The sequence below is a fragment of the Cryptomeria japonica genome, unplaced genomic scaffold (genome assembly GCF_030272615.1).
Source record: "Cryptomeria japonica unplaced genomic scaffold, Sugi_1.0 HiC_scaffold_80, whole genome shotgun sequence".
NCBI lineage: Eukaryota > Viridiplantae > Streptophyta > Pinopsida > Cupressales > Cupressaceae > Cryptomeria > Cryptomeria japonica.
The window spans coordinates 446,023-460,000 of NW_026728902.1; the positions used below are offsets into that span (position 1 = coordinate 446,023).

The following is a 13,978-nucleotide window of genomic DNA, read 5'->3' on the forward strand; positions in this document are numbered from 1 at the left end:
CGGAGCTCGGTTTGCCCCGGGTGCGCACCTTCGCCAGGGTGCGCACCTTGATGCGCACGCCTTGGCTGGGCTGCGCACCTTGGTGGGCGCCATGGTGCGCACCTTTCGTGCGCTCCAAGGTGCGCACGAAGTCGGAGCTCGGTTTGCCCCGGGTGCGCACCTTGGTGGGCGCCATGGTGCACTCCGAGGTGCCCAAGATTGGTGCGCACCAAGGAGCGCTCCGAAGTGCGCTCCAAGGTGCGCAGGTGCGCGCGAAGTCGAAAGTTGGGTTAATTGTCCGGTTTGCCTCGGGTGCGCACCTTGCGTGCACCTTCGCCAGGGTGGGCGCCTTGGTGCGCACACCTTGGCTGGGCTGCGCACCCGGGCGCGCACACCTTGGCACCCGCGTTTCCTTCATTTTAAATTTTTTTTTTTTACAATCTCTCAAGTGGGAAATTCTATAATCTCAACTTTTTTTGCCTTTTCAGGAAACTTTTGAATGGAGCGCATCATTGGTGCGCTCCGAAGTGTGCTCCAAGGTGCGCACCTCTGGTGTGCTCCAAAGCTCTCTCCAGCTGCGTGCACCTGCCCCGGCCGCGCACCCGGCCCCGCCCAGCTTCGCTCACCTGTCCCGGGCGTCTGGTGCGGAACCTTAGAGTAAGAAACATCACCGTGCACCTTGGCCAACGTGCGCGACTCGACCGAGCGCGCACTGGCCGAGGTGCACACCGATTTCACCTGGGTGCGCGCGCAGCACCTCGGGCGCACCGGGGTGCGCGCACAACGCCCGGGTTGCACCGTGGCCTGTGTGCTCGGGGCGCCTCGGGTGCGCGCTCGGTGTCGCCCCCGCGCGCGCGGTAGTGCGGGCAGCGCACCCCGGCCCGGCCCGGCCCCGACGAGAACGCAAACGGGCAAAAGGTTTATTCAAATAGCATTGCGACGCCCGGCGAAAAACTAAAAAAGGGTGCAACACCGGGACTTCCCGGGAGGTCACCCATCCCAGTACTACTCCGGCCCAAGCGCGCTTAACTGCGGAGTTCTGATGGGATCCGGTGCACTAACGCTGGTATGATCGCACCCGTTATGAGCTTGTCGCAGTGTGTACTTAGCAAACCGCGACCCACGTGCGAATCCACCCCGGCCACCCACCCCCGTCGAGGTGCACACCCTCCCTCGCGAAGTGCGCCCCGTTCGCCAAGTGTGAGCCCTGCCCGGGTGCGCGCACCTTGCTAGGGCGTCGGGTGTGCACCCGGCCCGGCCTACGTGCGTGCACCTGGACGGGGCGTCGTGTGCGTGCAGTGTCCCGTCTGCAACGCGGTGCCCACACACCACCTCGGGCGCAACGACCTGCGCTCACATGTGGGCCGAGTGCACCTTGGTGCATGTTCGGGGCGCCTCGGGTGCACGCTCGATCTTGCCCCGGTGCACCAAGGCGCTCGGTTTGCCCCGGGTGCGCACTTGGTGCAAGGTGGGCACCCAAAATAGGGATCAAGCACCAAAACACAAGTTTCGGGATGCAAAATGGGACCCAAGGACCACAAATGCGTTCCAAGACCCATGATGGGTCCACGAGAACAAAAATGTGTTCCGAGACTTAATAAACAAATATTGGGTTTTAGGAGAAGAAACATGCTCTGATGCCCAAAACGAGAATCGACCCCGAAAAGGCCACAGGCCAAAAGTGGGATGCGAGACAAAAAAAAATGGGACCCGAGGACCAAAATTGGGTTCCCAGGTCGAAGACAGGGCAACCGGACAAGAAACGACCTCTAAGGCTCGAAATGAGTCCCGACGACTAAAACTTGACAAGAAGCACCCATCAGGCACCCAACTCGACACCCATGGGATGCCGACCCACCCGGGCTTCCACCTAGCACACCTTGGCACCCACCCACCCTCGCACCCAACCTCGCACCCAACTTAGCACCTTTGAACCCACATTGGCACTCACCCTGACCCTGGCACCTTGGAACCCACATTGGCACTCACCTTGACCCTGGCACCCACCTTTGCACTCACCTTGGGACCCACCCTGGCTCCCACCTCGGCACCCACCCAGACACCCACCTTGGTTCCTTGGCACCCACCTTGGATCCTTGGCACCCACCCCGACACCCACCTTGGCACGCAACTTGGCTACTTGCCACCCACCTTGGCTCCTTGACGCCCACCCCGACAACCACCCCGTGACCTACCCTGGCTAGGGTTGGTGCACACCCACCCTGGTGCCCACCTTGGCACCCACCCCATGACCCACCTTGGCACGCACCTTAGTACCCACCCTGTTACCCACCCTAGGACCCACCCCGTGACCCACCTTGGCCAGGGTGGGTGCACCCACCCTGGTGCCCACCTTGGCACCCACCCATCCTAGCACCCAGCCTGTGACCGGGCTTGGAACCCAACCTTGCACCCGTCTTGGCCAGTGTGGGTGCGCACCCATCCTGGCACCCACGTTGTGACACACCCTTTAACCCACGCACCCTAGCAGCCACGTTGGCACCCACCTTGGAACACAACCTAGCAACTTGGCACCCACCCCGTGACCCACCTTGGCATCCACCATAGCAGTCGCCCACTTGGCACCCACCTTGGAACCCAAGTTGGCACCCACCTCGGCACCCACCTTGACACTTGTGGACCCACCTTGCCACTCACCCTAGCATCGACCCATCCTAGCACCCACCCTGGCACCTTTGCACCCTAGCACTCACCCATCCTAGCACCTAACCTGTGACCCACCTTGACACTCACCCTCGCACCCACCTTGGAACCCAACCTAGCACCCACCCACCCTGACACCAACCCTAGCACCTACCCACCCTTGCACCCACCCTGTGACCCATCTTGGCACCCACCCATCCTACCACTCAACCTATCACCCACCTTCTCACCCACCTTGGCATCCACCTTAGCACCCACCCACACTGGCACCTTGGCACCCACCTCGGGCAAGGTGGGTGCACACCCACCCTGACACCCAATTTAGAACCAACCGAGCATGTTACCCACCTTGGCACCCACATTGCAGCCCACCCTAGTACCCACCCTATGACCCACATTGGCATCCACACCCTAGCACCCAGGCACCTCGACACCCGCCTTGACACGCACCCTAGCACTAAACCTGTGACCCACCTTGGAACTCACCCTAGAACCCACCCACCCTGTGAACCACCTTGGCATCCACCTTAGCACCCACCCACCTTGGCACCCACTCTAGCACTCACCCATCCTAACACCCAACTTGTTACCCACCTTGGCACCCGCCCTCGCGTCCACCTTGAAACCCACCCTAGCACCCACCCACGCAGGAGCCCACCTTGGCACCCAACCTAACACCCACGCATCCTGGCACCCAACTTGTGACCCACCTTGGAACCCACCCTAGTACCCACCTTTGAACCCACTATATCACCAACCCACCTTGGCACCCACCCTATGACCCTCTTTGGAATCCACCCTAGCACGCACCCACCCTGGCACCCACCATGGAGCGCACCCTAGCACCCACCCACCTCGGCACGCACCTCAACACCCACCTTGGTGTGCGCACTGCGCCAACCTCTCAAAGACCCTATGTGGTGCGCTCCAAAGTGTACACCTTTGGTGCGCTCCAAGGTGCGCACCTTTGGTGCACACCGAGGTGCACACCAAAGTGTGCACCGAGGTGAGCACCAAAGTGCACTCCAAGGTGCACACCAAGGCGTGCACCTTTGGTGCGGTCAATGCAAACGAATTCGGAAGTTGGGGTCGATGTCCTAATCGCTGCTGCAGACTACACGTATGAGAATCGGACAAATAGCTTTATATAGGGGAGGTGTTGCGTTTGATGGGTCGACTCCCCTGGTTGTGTGCACTGCACCAACTTCAAAGACCCTGTCTTGTTTAAGAAGTCAAAAGTTGGGGTGGATGTCCTAATCATTGCTGCAGTCTACGCATGTATGAGAATCAGACAAATAGCTTATATAGGGGAGGTGTTGCATTCGGTGGGTTGACTCCCCTGGTTGTGCGCACTGCGCCAACCTCAAAGACCCCGCATAGCAGAAGAAGTCGGAAGTCGGATTTTGGTGAGCACCAAGGCGTGCACCTTTGGTGCGGTCAACGCAGACGAATTCAGAAGTTGGGGTGGATGTCCTAATCGTTGTTGCAGGCTACACATGTATGAGAATCAGACAAATAGCTTATATAGGGGAGGTGTTGGGTTTGATGGGTCAACTCCCTTGGTTGTGCGCATTACGCCAACCTCAAAGACCTTGTTTTCGTTAAGAAGTCAAAAGTTGGGGTCAATGTCCTAATGGCTCCTGTAGGCTACACATGTATGAGAATCGGACAAATAGCTTATATAGGGGAGGTGTTGGGTTTGATGGGTCGACTCCCCTGGTTGTGCGCATTACGTCAACCTCAAAGACCTTGTTTTCGTTAAGAAGTCAAAAGTTGGGGTCGATGTCCTAATTGCTCCTGTAGACTACACATGTATGAGAATCAGACAAATAGCTTATATAGGGGAGGTGTTGGGTTTGATGGGTTGACTCCCCTAGTTGTTCGCATTACACCAACCTCAAAGACCTTGTTTTCGTTTAGAAGCCGAAAGTTGGGGTCGATGTCCTAATTGCTCCTGCAGGCTACGCATGTATGAGAATCAGACAAATAGCTTATATAGGGGAGGTGTTGGGTTTGATGGGTCGACTCCCCTGGTTGTGCGCATTGCGCCAACCTCAAAGACCCTGCATTGCGGATGAAGTCGAAAGTCAGAGTTTGGTGTGCTACAAGGTGTGGTCGAAGGTGCTCACCTAGGTGTGCACCTTTGGAGCGCAGGAAAAGTGCCCTCCAAAAGTGCGCACCTTTGGAGTGCACAAAAGTGCCCTCCAAAAGTGCGCACCTTTGGAGCGCACAAAAGTGCCCTCCAAAAAGTGCCCTCCAAAAGTGCGCACCTTTGGAGCGCACAAAAGTGCCCTCCAAAAAGTGCCCTCCAAAAGTGCGCACCTTTGGAGTGCAGAAAAGTGCCCTCCAAAAAGTGCCCTCCAAAAGTGTGCACCTTTGGAGTGCACAAAAGTGCCCTCCAAAAGTGCGCACCTTTGGAGCGCAGAAAAGTGCCCTCCAAAAAGTGCCCTCCAAAAGTGCGCACCTTTGGAGCGCAGAAAAGTGCCCTCCAAAAAGTGCCCTCCAAAAGTGCGCACCTTTGGAGCGCAGAAAAGTGCCCTCCAAAAAGTGCCCTCCAAAAGTGCGCACCTTTGGAGCGCAGAAAAGTGCCCTCCAAAAAGTGCCCTCCAAAAGTGCGCACCTTTGGAGCGCACAAAAGTGCCCTCCAAAAAGTGCCCTCCAAAAGTGCGCACCTTTGGAGCGCACAAAAGTGCCCTCCAAAAGTGCGCACCTTTGGAGCGCACAAAAGTGCCCTCCAAAAGTGCGCACTTTTGGTGCGCACCAAGGCGCTGGTTCGGTCGTTGCAGGCGAGTTCGGAAGTTGGGGTCGATGTCCTGAGCGGAGGTGCAAACTACACAGGTGTCGGAATCGGACAAATAGCTTATATAGGGGAGGTGTATGCTTCGATGGGTCGACTCCCCAGGTTGAGCGCACCGCGCCAACCTCAAAGACCCTACGGTATGGATGAAGTCGGAAGTTGGGTCCGATGACCGATTCGATTAGTAGGTATGCTCATGAGGTCGGAATTTGGGTCCGATGACCTGCCATGTGCAGGAAGGCGAATGTTGGCACTGTGCGTTGCAAGGTGCACACCAAGGTGCTGGTGCGGTCTTTTTAGTCGAGTTCGGAAGTTGGGGTCGATGTCCTGATCGGAGGTGCAAGCTACACAGGTGTGGGAATCGGACAAATAGCTTATATAGGGGAGGTGTATGCTTCGTTGGGTCGACTCCCCGGGTTGAGCGCACCGCGCCAACCTCAAAGACCCTACGGTATGGATGAAGTCGGAAGTTGGGTCCGATGACCGATTCGATATGTAGGCATACTCGCGAGGTCGGAATTTGGGTCCGATGACCTGCCATGTGCAGGAAGGCGAATGTTGGCACTGTGCGTTGCAAGGTGCGCACCAAGGCGCTGGTTCGGTCGTTGCAGGCGAGTTCGGAAGTTGGGGTCGATGTCCTGATCGGAGGTGCAAACTACACAGGTGTGGGAATCGGACAAATAGCTTATATAGGGGAGGTGTATGCTTCGTTGGGTCGACTCCCCGGGTTGAGCGCACCGCGCCAACCTCAAAGACCCTACGGTATGGATGAAGTCGGAAGTTGTGTCCGATGACCGATTCGATATGTAGGCATACTCGCGAGGTCGGAATTTGGGTCCGATGACCTGCCATGTGCAGGAAGGCGAATGTTGGGACTGTGCGTCGCAAGGTGCGCACCAAGGCGCTGGTGCCGTCGTTGCAGTCGAGTTCGGAAGTTGGGGTCGATGTCCTGGTCAGAGGTGCAAACTACACAGGTGTGGGAATCGGACAAATAGCTTATATAGGGGAGGTGTATGCTTCGATGGGTCGACTCCCCGGGTTGAGCGCACCGCGCCAACCTCAAAGACCCTACAGTATGGATGAAGTCGGAAGTTGGGTCCGATGACCGATTCGATACGTAGGCATATTGGCGAGGTCTGAATTTGTGTCCGATGACCTGCCATGCGCAGGAAGGCGGAATTTGGGTCCGATGACCGAGTTGATGGCGTGCCATGCGCAGAAAGGCGGAATTTGGGTCCGATGACCGAGTTGATGTTGATGGCCCGCCATGCACAGGAAGGCGGAATTTGGGTCCGATGACCGATTTGAAGGCGTGCCATGCGCAGAAAGGCGGAGTTTGGGTCCGATGACCGAGTTGATATTGATGGCCCGCCATGCGCAGGAAGGCGGAATTTGGGTCCGATGACCTGACATACGCATGGAGTCCGACTCGGGGGCCGATGTTCGATTCGATGACTTGCATTGTGGGTAAAGTCGGAAGTTGTGGTCTTTGACCCGATTCGATGACCAGACTTCGGCTGCTTGAGAATCGGACAAATAACTTATATAGGGGAGGTAGTGTTCTCGAGCATCCTCCCCCCGTGCCCGTTTATGTCGATTGATGCTGGTGCTCGACTGGTTGGAGCGCTCGGATGCAAAAATCTTGCACCAGGATTTATCGATTGTGATGGACACGGCAAGTCTCCTGATTGCTATGCAGGAGCTCATCGTGAATCTCTATGCGGCCTTGGTATGGACTCGACCTGCGGAATGGTTCGGCAATGGTAGTCGCTCCAACACGTCCTTGCAATGGCCACAGAGGTGATTCGACTAGAGCTCCAGTCTAGCTTTTGGGTTGCTTGGCGGACTGGTATAGCCGCGATCGAGTTCCGGCCATGAACGTTTTAGATAGCTCTTGGGCTTTCTGGGACGGAAGTCGGAAGTTTGGGCTGTTGTCCGATTTGATGACCATTCTTCGGATGTGTGAGAATCGGACAAATAACTTATATAGGGGACTGTGTTGTCTCACGCAGCCCCCTCCGTGCCCCTCTATCTCGACCGATGTTGGTGCTTGAAAGGGTTGGGATCGCTCGGATTTATAAACGTGCACCACCATTTGTCGAGTGTGAGGGACGCGGCAGGTCTCCTAAATGCTATACGGGCGCTCTCTGAGAATCTCTATCCGGCCTCGACACAGACTAGTCTTGCTGAATGGTTTGGCACTGGTAGTCGATCCAACACGTCGTTGTTGTGGCCGCCTAGGCGATTCGATTCGAGCCCCCGTCTAGCTTTTGGGTTGCTTGGCGGATTTTGCCCTATCCGCAAGTGAGCTCGGTCCCTAAACGTTCGAGAAACCCGATTGCTATGCGCCGACTCTCTTTCTTGCGAGCCTCCATCTAGCTTTTGGGTCTCTACGGAACGGAAGTCGGAATCTGGGACCGTTGTTTGATTCGACGAGGCAGACTACGGTTGTGCGAGAATCGGACAAATAACTTATATAGGGGAGGTGTTGACTGGAGCATTCTCCCCCGTGCCCCTCTAACTCGACCAATGCTGGCGCTCGAACGGTGGTAGCGCTCGGATTTTCGTTGAGCGCCAGCATTGGTCGATTTAGAGGGGCATGCGAGATTCCCGAATGCTATGCGAGGGCTCTGACGGAAATGTCTATTGGTTTCGGTATGGATGCAATTGCGAGTGGTTCGGCAAAGGTAGTCGTTCCGATGCGTCCATGTCGTGGCCAAATCGATAATTCGATTTGAGCCCTCGTATAGCATTTGGGTCTCTCGATGTGATTCCGCATTCCAGTCCCTTTGGGCACTGCTTGAGCCGCATCCCAGGGGGTTCCCTTCCCAATAATCTGCCTCGCAACCCGATTGCTATGCGGTGAGGCTCCTCGGCCGCCTCGGAACTATCTGTGTATCAGACGCATCGCGGGATAAGGGGTTGGCAACGGTAGTCGCCCCAAGCGCGTCCGATGCTTGGACCATTCCGAGGCGGCCCTGAAGCCTCTTCCGTCTAGCCGTTGGGTCCTTCTCGCCGCATCCCTTGCCTCGCACCCCGATTGCTATGCGGTGAGGCTCCTCGGCCGCCTTGGAACTATCTGTGTATCAGACGCATCGCGGGATAAGGGGTTGTCACTGGTAGTCGCCCCAAGCGCGTCCGATGCTTGGACCATTCCGAGGCGGCCCTGAAGCCTCTTCCGTCTAGCCGTTGGGTCCTTCTCGCCGCATCCCTCGACTCGCACCCCGATTGCTATGCGGTGAGGCTCCTCGGCCGCCTTGGAACTATCTGTGTATCGGACGCGTCGCGGGATAAGGGGTTGTCACTGGTAGTCGCCCCAAGCGCGTCCGATGCTTGGACCATTCCGAGGCGGCCCTGAAGCCTCTTCCGTCTAGCCGTTGGGTCCTTCTCGCCGCATCCCTCGCCTCGCACCCCGATTGCTATGCGGTGAGGCTCCTCGGCCGCCTTGGAACTATCTGTGTATCGGACGCGTCGCGGGATAAGGGGTTGTCACTGGTAGTCGCCCCAAGCGCGTGCGATGCATGGACCATTCCCAGGCGGCCCTGAAGCCTCTTCCGTCTAGCCGTTGGGTCCTTCTCGCCGCATCCCTCGCCTCGCACCCCGATTGCTATGCGGTGAGGCTCCTCGGCCGCCTTGGAACTATCTGTGTATCGGACGCGTCGCGGGATAAGGGGTTGTCACTGGTAGTCGCCCCAAGCGCGTCCGATGCTTGGACCATTCCGAGGCGGCCCTGAAGCCTCTTCCGTCTAGCCGTTGGGTCCTTCTCGCCGCATCCCTCGCCTCGCACCCCGATTGCTATGCGGTGAGGCTCCTCGGGCGCCTTGGAACTATCTGTGTATCGGACGCGTCGCGGGATAAGGGGTTGTCACTGGTAGTCGCCCCAAGCGCGTCCGATGCTTGGACCATTCCGAGGCGGCCCTGAAGCCTCTTCCGTCTAGCCGTTGGGTCCTTCTCGCCGCATCCCTCGCCTCGCACCCCGATTGCTATGCGGTGAGGCTCCTCGGCCGCCTTGGAACTATCTGTGTATCGGACGCGTCGCGGGATAAGGGGTTGTCACTGGTAGTCGCCCCAAGCGCGTCCGATGCTTGGACCATTCCGAGGCGGCCCTGAAGCCTCTTCCGTCTAGCCGTTGGGTCCTTCTCGCCGCATCCCTCGCCTCGCACCCCGATTGCTATGCGGTGAGGCTCCTCGGCCGCCTTGGAACTATCTGTGTATCGGACGCATCGCGGGATAAGGGGTTGTCACTGGTAGTCGCCCCAAGCGCGTCCGATGCTTGGACCATTCCGAGGCGGCCCTGAAGCCTCTTCCGTCTAGCCGTTGGGTCCTTCTCGCCGCATCCCTCGCCTCGCACCCCGATTGCTATGCGGTGAGGCTCCTCGGCCGCCTTGGAACTATCTGTGTATCGGACGCGTCGCGGGATAAGGGGTTGTCACTGGTAGTCGCCCCAAGCGCGTCCGATGCTTGGACCATTCCGAGGCGGCCCTGAAGCCTCTTCCGTCTAGCCGTTGGGTCCTTCTCGCCGCATCCCTCGCCTCGCACCCCGATTGCTATGCGGTGAGGCTCCTCGGCCGCCTTGGAACTATCTGTGTATCGGACGCGTCGCGGGATAAGGGGTTGTCACTGGTAGTCGCCCCAAGCGCGTCCGATGCTTGGACCATTCCGAGGCGGACCTGAAGCCTCTTCCGTCTAGCCGTTGGGTCCTTCTCGCCGCATCCCTCGCCTCGCACCCCGATTGCTATGCGGTGAGGCTCCTCGGCCGCCTTGGAACTATCTGTGTATCGGACGCGTCGCGGGATAAGGGGTTGTCACTGGTAGTCGCCCCAAGCGCGTCCGATGCTTGGACCATTCCGAGGCGGCCCTGAAGCCTCTTCCGTCTAGCCGTTGGGTCCTTCTTGCCGCATCCCTCGCCTCGCACCCCGATTGCTATGCGGTGAGGCTCCTCGGCCGCCTTGGAACTATCTGTGTATCGGACGCGTCGCGGGATAAGGGGTTGTCACTGGTAGTCGCCCCAAGCGCGTCCGATGCTTGGACCATTCCGAGGTGGCCCTGAAGCCTCTTCCGTCTAGCCGTTGGGTCCTTCTCGCCGCATCCCTCGCCTCGCACCCCGATTGCTATGCGGTGAGGCTCCTCGGCCGCCTTGGAACTATCTGTGTATCGGACGCATCGCGGGATAAGGGGTTGTCACTGGTAGTCGCCCCAAGCGCGTCCGATGCTTGGACCATTCCGAGGCGGCCCTGAAGCCTCTTCCGTCTAGCCGTTGGGTCCTTCTCGTCGCATCCCTCGCCTCGCACCCCGATTGCTATGCGGTGAGGCTCCTCGGCCGCCTTGGAACTATCTGTGTATCGGACGCGTCGCGGGATAAGGGGTTGTCACTGGTAGTCGCCCCAAGCGCGTCCGATGCTTGGACCATTCCGAGGCGGACCTGAAGCCTCTTCCGTCTAGCCGTTGGGTCCTTCTCGCCGCATCCCTCGCCTCGCACCCCGATTGCTATGCGGTGAGGCTCCTCGGCCGCCTTGGAACTATCTGTGTATCGGACGCGTCGCGGGATAAGGGGTTGTCACTGGTAGTCGCCCCAAGCGCGTCCGATGCTTGGACCATTCCGAGGCGGCCCTGAAGCCTCTTCCGTCTAGCCGTTGGGTCCTTCTCGCCGCATCCCTCGCCTCGCACCCCGATTGCTATGCGGTGAGGCTCCTCGGCCGCCTTGGAACTATCTGTGTATCGGACGCGTCGCGGGATAAGGGGTTGTCACTGGTAGTCGCCCCAAGCGCGTCCGATGCTTGGACCATTCCGAGGCGGACCTGAAGCCTCTTCCCTCTAGCCGTTGGGGCTTTCTCGCCGCATCCCTCGCCTCGCACCCCGATTGCTATTCGGTGAGGCTCCTCGGCCGCCTTGGAACTATCTGTGTATCGGACGCATCGCGGGATAAGGGGTTGGCAGTGGTAGTCGCCCCAAGCGCGTCCGATGCTTGGACCATTCCGAGGCGGCCCTGCAGCCTCTTCCGTCTAGCCGTTGGGGCCATCTCGCTGCATCCCCCACCTCGCACCACGATTGCTATGCGGTGAGGCTCCTTGGCCGCCTCGGAACTATCTGTGTATCGGACGCATCGCGGGATAAGGGGTTGTCACTGGTAGTCGCCCCAAGCGCGTCCGATGCTTGGACTATTCCGAGGCGGCCCTGCAGCCTCTTCCGTCTAGTCGTTGGGGCCATCTCGCCGCATCCCCCAGCTCCTCGGCCGCCTCGGAACTATCTGTGTATCGGACGCATCGCGGGATAAGGGGTTGGCAGTGGTAGTCGCCCCAAGCGCGTTCGATGCTTGGACTATTCCGAGGCGGCCCCGCAGCCTCTTCCGTCTACCCTTTGGGGCCATCTCGCCGCATCCCTCGCCTCGCACCCCGATTGCTATGCGGTGAGGCTCCTCGGCCGCCTGGGAACTATCTTCGTATCGGATGCATCGCGGGATAAGGGGTTGTCACTGGTAGTCGCCCCAAGCGCGTCCGATGCTTGGACTATTCCGAGGCGGCCCTGTGGCCTCTTCCGTCTAGCCGTTGGGGCCATCTCGCCGCATCCCTCACCTCGCACCCCCATTGCTATGCGGTGAGGCTCCTCGGCCGCCTTGGAACTGTCTTCGTATCGGAAGCATCGCGGGATAAGGGGTTGTCACTGGTAGTCGCCCCAAGCGCGTCCGATGCTTGGACTATTCCGAGGCGGCCCTGCAGCCTCTTCCGTCTAGCCGTTGGGGCCATCTCGCCGCATCCCCCACCTCGCACCCGGATTGCTATGCGGTGAGGCTCCTCGGCCGCCTTGGAACTATCTTCGTATCGGACGCATCGCGGGATAAGGGGTTGTCACTGGTAGTCGCCCCAAGCGCGTCCGATGCTTGGACTATTCCGACGCGGCCCTGTGGCCTCTTCCGTCTAGCCGTTGGGGCCATCTCGCCGCATCCCCCACCTCGCACCCCGATTGCTATGCGGTGAGGCTCCTCGGCCGCCTTGGAACCATCTTCGTATCGGACGCATCGCGGGATGAGGGGTTGTCACTGGTAGTCGCCCCAAGCGCGTCCGATGCTTGGACCATTCCGAGGCGGCCCTGAAGCCTCTTCCGTCTAGCCGTTGGGGCCTTCCCGCCCCATCCCTCGCCTCGCACCCCCGATTGCTATGCGGTGAGGCTCCTCGGCCGCCTTGGAACCATCTGTGTATCGGACGCATCGCGGGATAAGGGGTTGGCACTGGTAGTCGCCCCAAGCGCGTCCGATGCTTGGAGCATTCCGAGGTGGCCCTGAAGCCTCTTCCGTCTAGCCGTTGGGGCCTTCCCGCCCCATCCCTCGCCTCGCACCCCGATTGATATGCGGTGAGGCTCCTCGGCCGCCTTGGAACTATCTGTGTATCGGACGCATCGCGGGATAAGGGGTTGGCACTGGTAGTCGTCCCAATCGCGTCCGATGCTTGGACCATTCCGAGGCGGCCCTGCAGCCTCTTCCGTTTAGCCGTCGGGGCCTTCCCGCCGCATCCCTCGCCTCGCATCCCGATTCCTATGCGGTGAGTCTTCTCGGCCGCCGCGGAACTATACCTGTTATTGCTACTGCATCCTTCGGCTGGTAACCTCCTCTGCCGCCTTGGAACGTTCTCTTTGTCGGACGCGTCGCGGGATAAGGGGTTGGCACTGGTAGTCGCCCCAAGCGCGCCCGATGCATAGACCGCTCCGAGTTGACCTTGCTTTCAGCCTCTCACATGCATAGACCTCTCTGAGTCGACCCTGCAGCCTCTCACGTTTAGCCTTTGGAATCTCGCCTCACAACATGATTGCTATCCTTGATGCATCCCTTGCCTCGAGCCCTGATTGCTTTCTTGGCTGCATCCCTCCTCTCCTCACAGCCCGGTTGTCATCACTGCTTCATCCGTCGCTTCATGCATTCTGGCTGCTGGGCCCTTCCCACCGCACACCTCGATTGCTATCTCTTCTGCATCACACACCCCGATTGCTATCTCTGCTACATCCCTCGGCTCTCACTTCTGCATCCTTCGCCTCCCACCTCGATTGCTATCAATGCTGCATCCGTAACCTCACACCCCGATTGCTATGCGGGGAGGCTCCTTGGCCGCCTTGGAAATTTCTGTGTGTCGGACGCACCGCGGGATAAGGGGTTGGCACTGGTAGTCGCCCCAAGTGCGCCCGATTCTTAGACCGCTTCGAGGTGACCTCGTAGCCTCTTTCGTCCAGGCTTCCTGCCTTCAACGCCCTTTTTACACCTCGATTGCTATGCGCGGGCTCGTTGGCGTCTATCACCTCTTTGCGAAGAGTGGCACGATGATTGTTGGGGTAAATCGTAGCAGTCCGATCTCTGGCCTTGGGCCATTGTGAGGGCTGATCGATTTCCTGTGCGCATCTCGTGTTCGCCCAGTAACAGACTCGACGACTTGTAATCGGTCTTGTTCCCGATTGTTCCTGGAGGTAGTCTTCGGAACTCTTGGATTTGACCTGTCACTCGAACTGTCCTCTTCCGAGGATGCTTGTGTGTGTGTGCTTGTGCCATTTCCTTGG

General features: G+C 58.9%; 1 non-coding gene across 1 annotated transcript; it reads right to left on the bottom strand.

Annotated features, from left to right (window-relative positions):
- Window positions 1-940: 940 nt before the first annotated feature.
- Window positions 941-1,059, bottom strand: LOC131864259 (5S ribosomal RNA). The gene has a single exon (XR_009363098.1). It is a non-coding gene; the product is annotated as a 5S ribosomal RNA (ribosomal RNA).
- Between the last annotated feature and the right edge of the window lie 12,919 nt (window positions 1,060-13,978).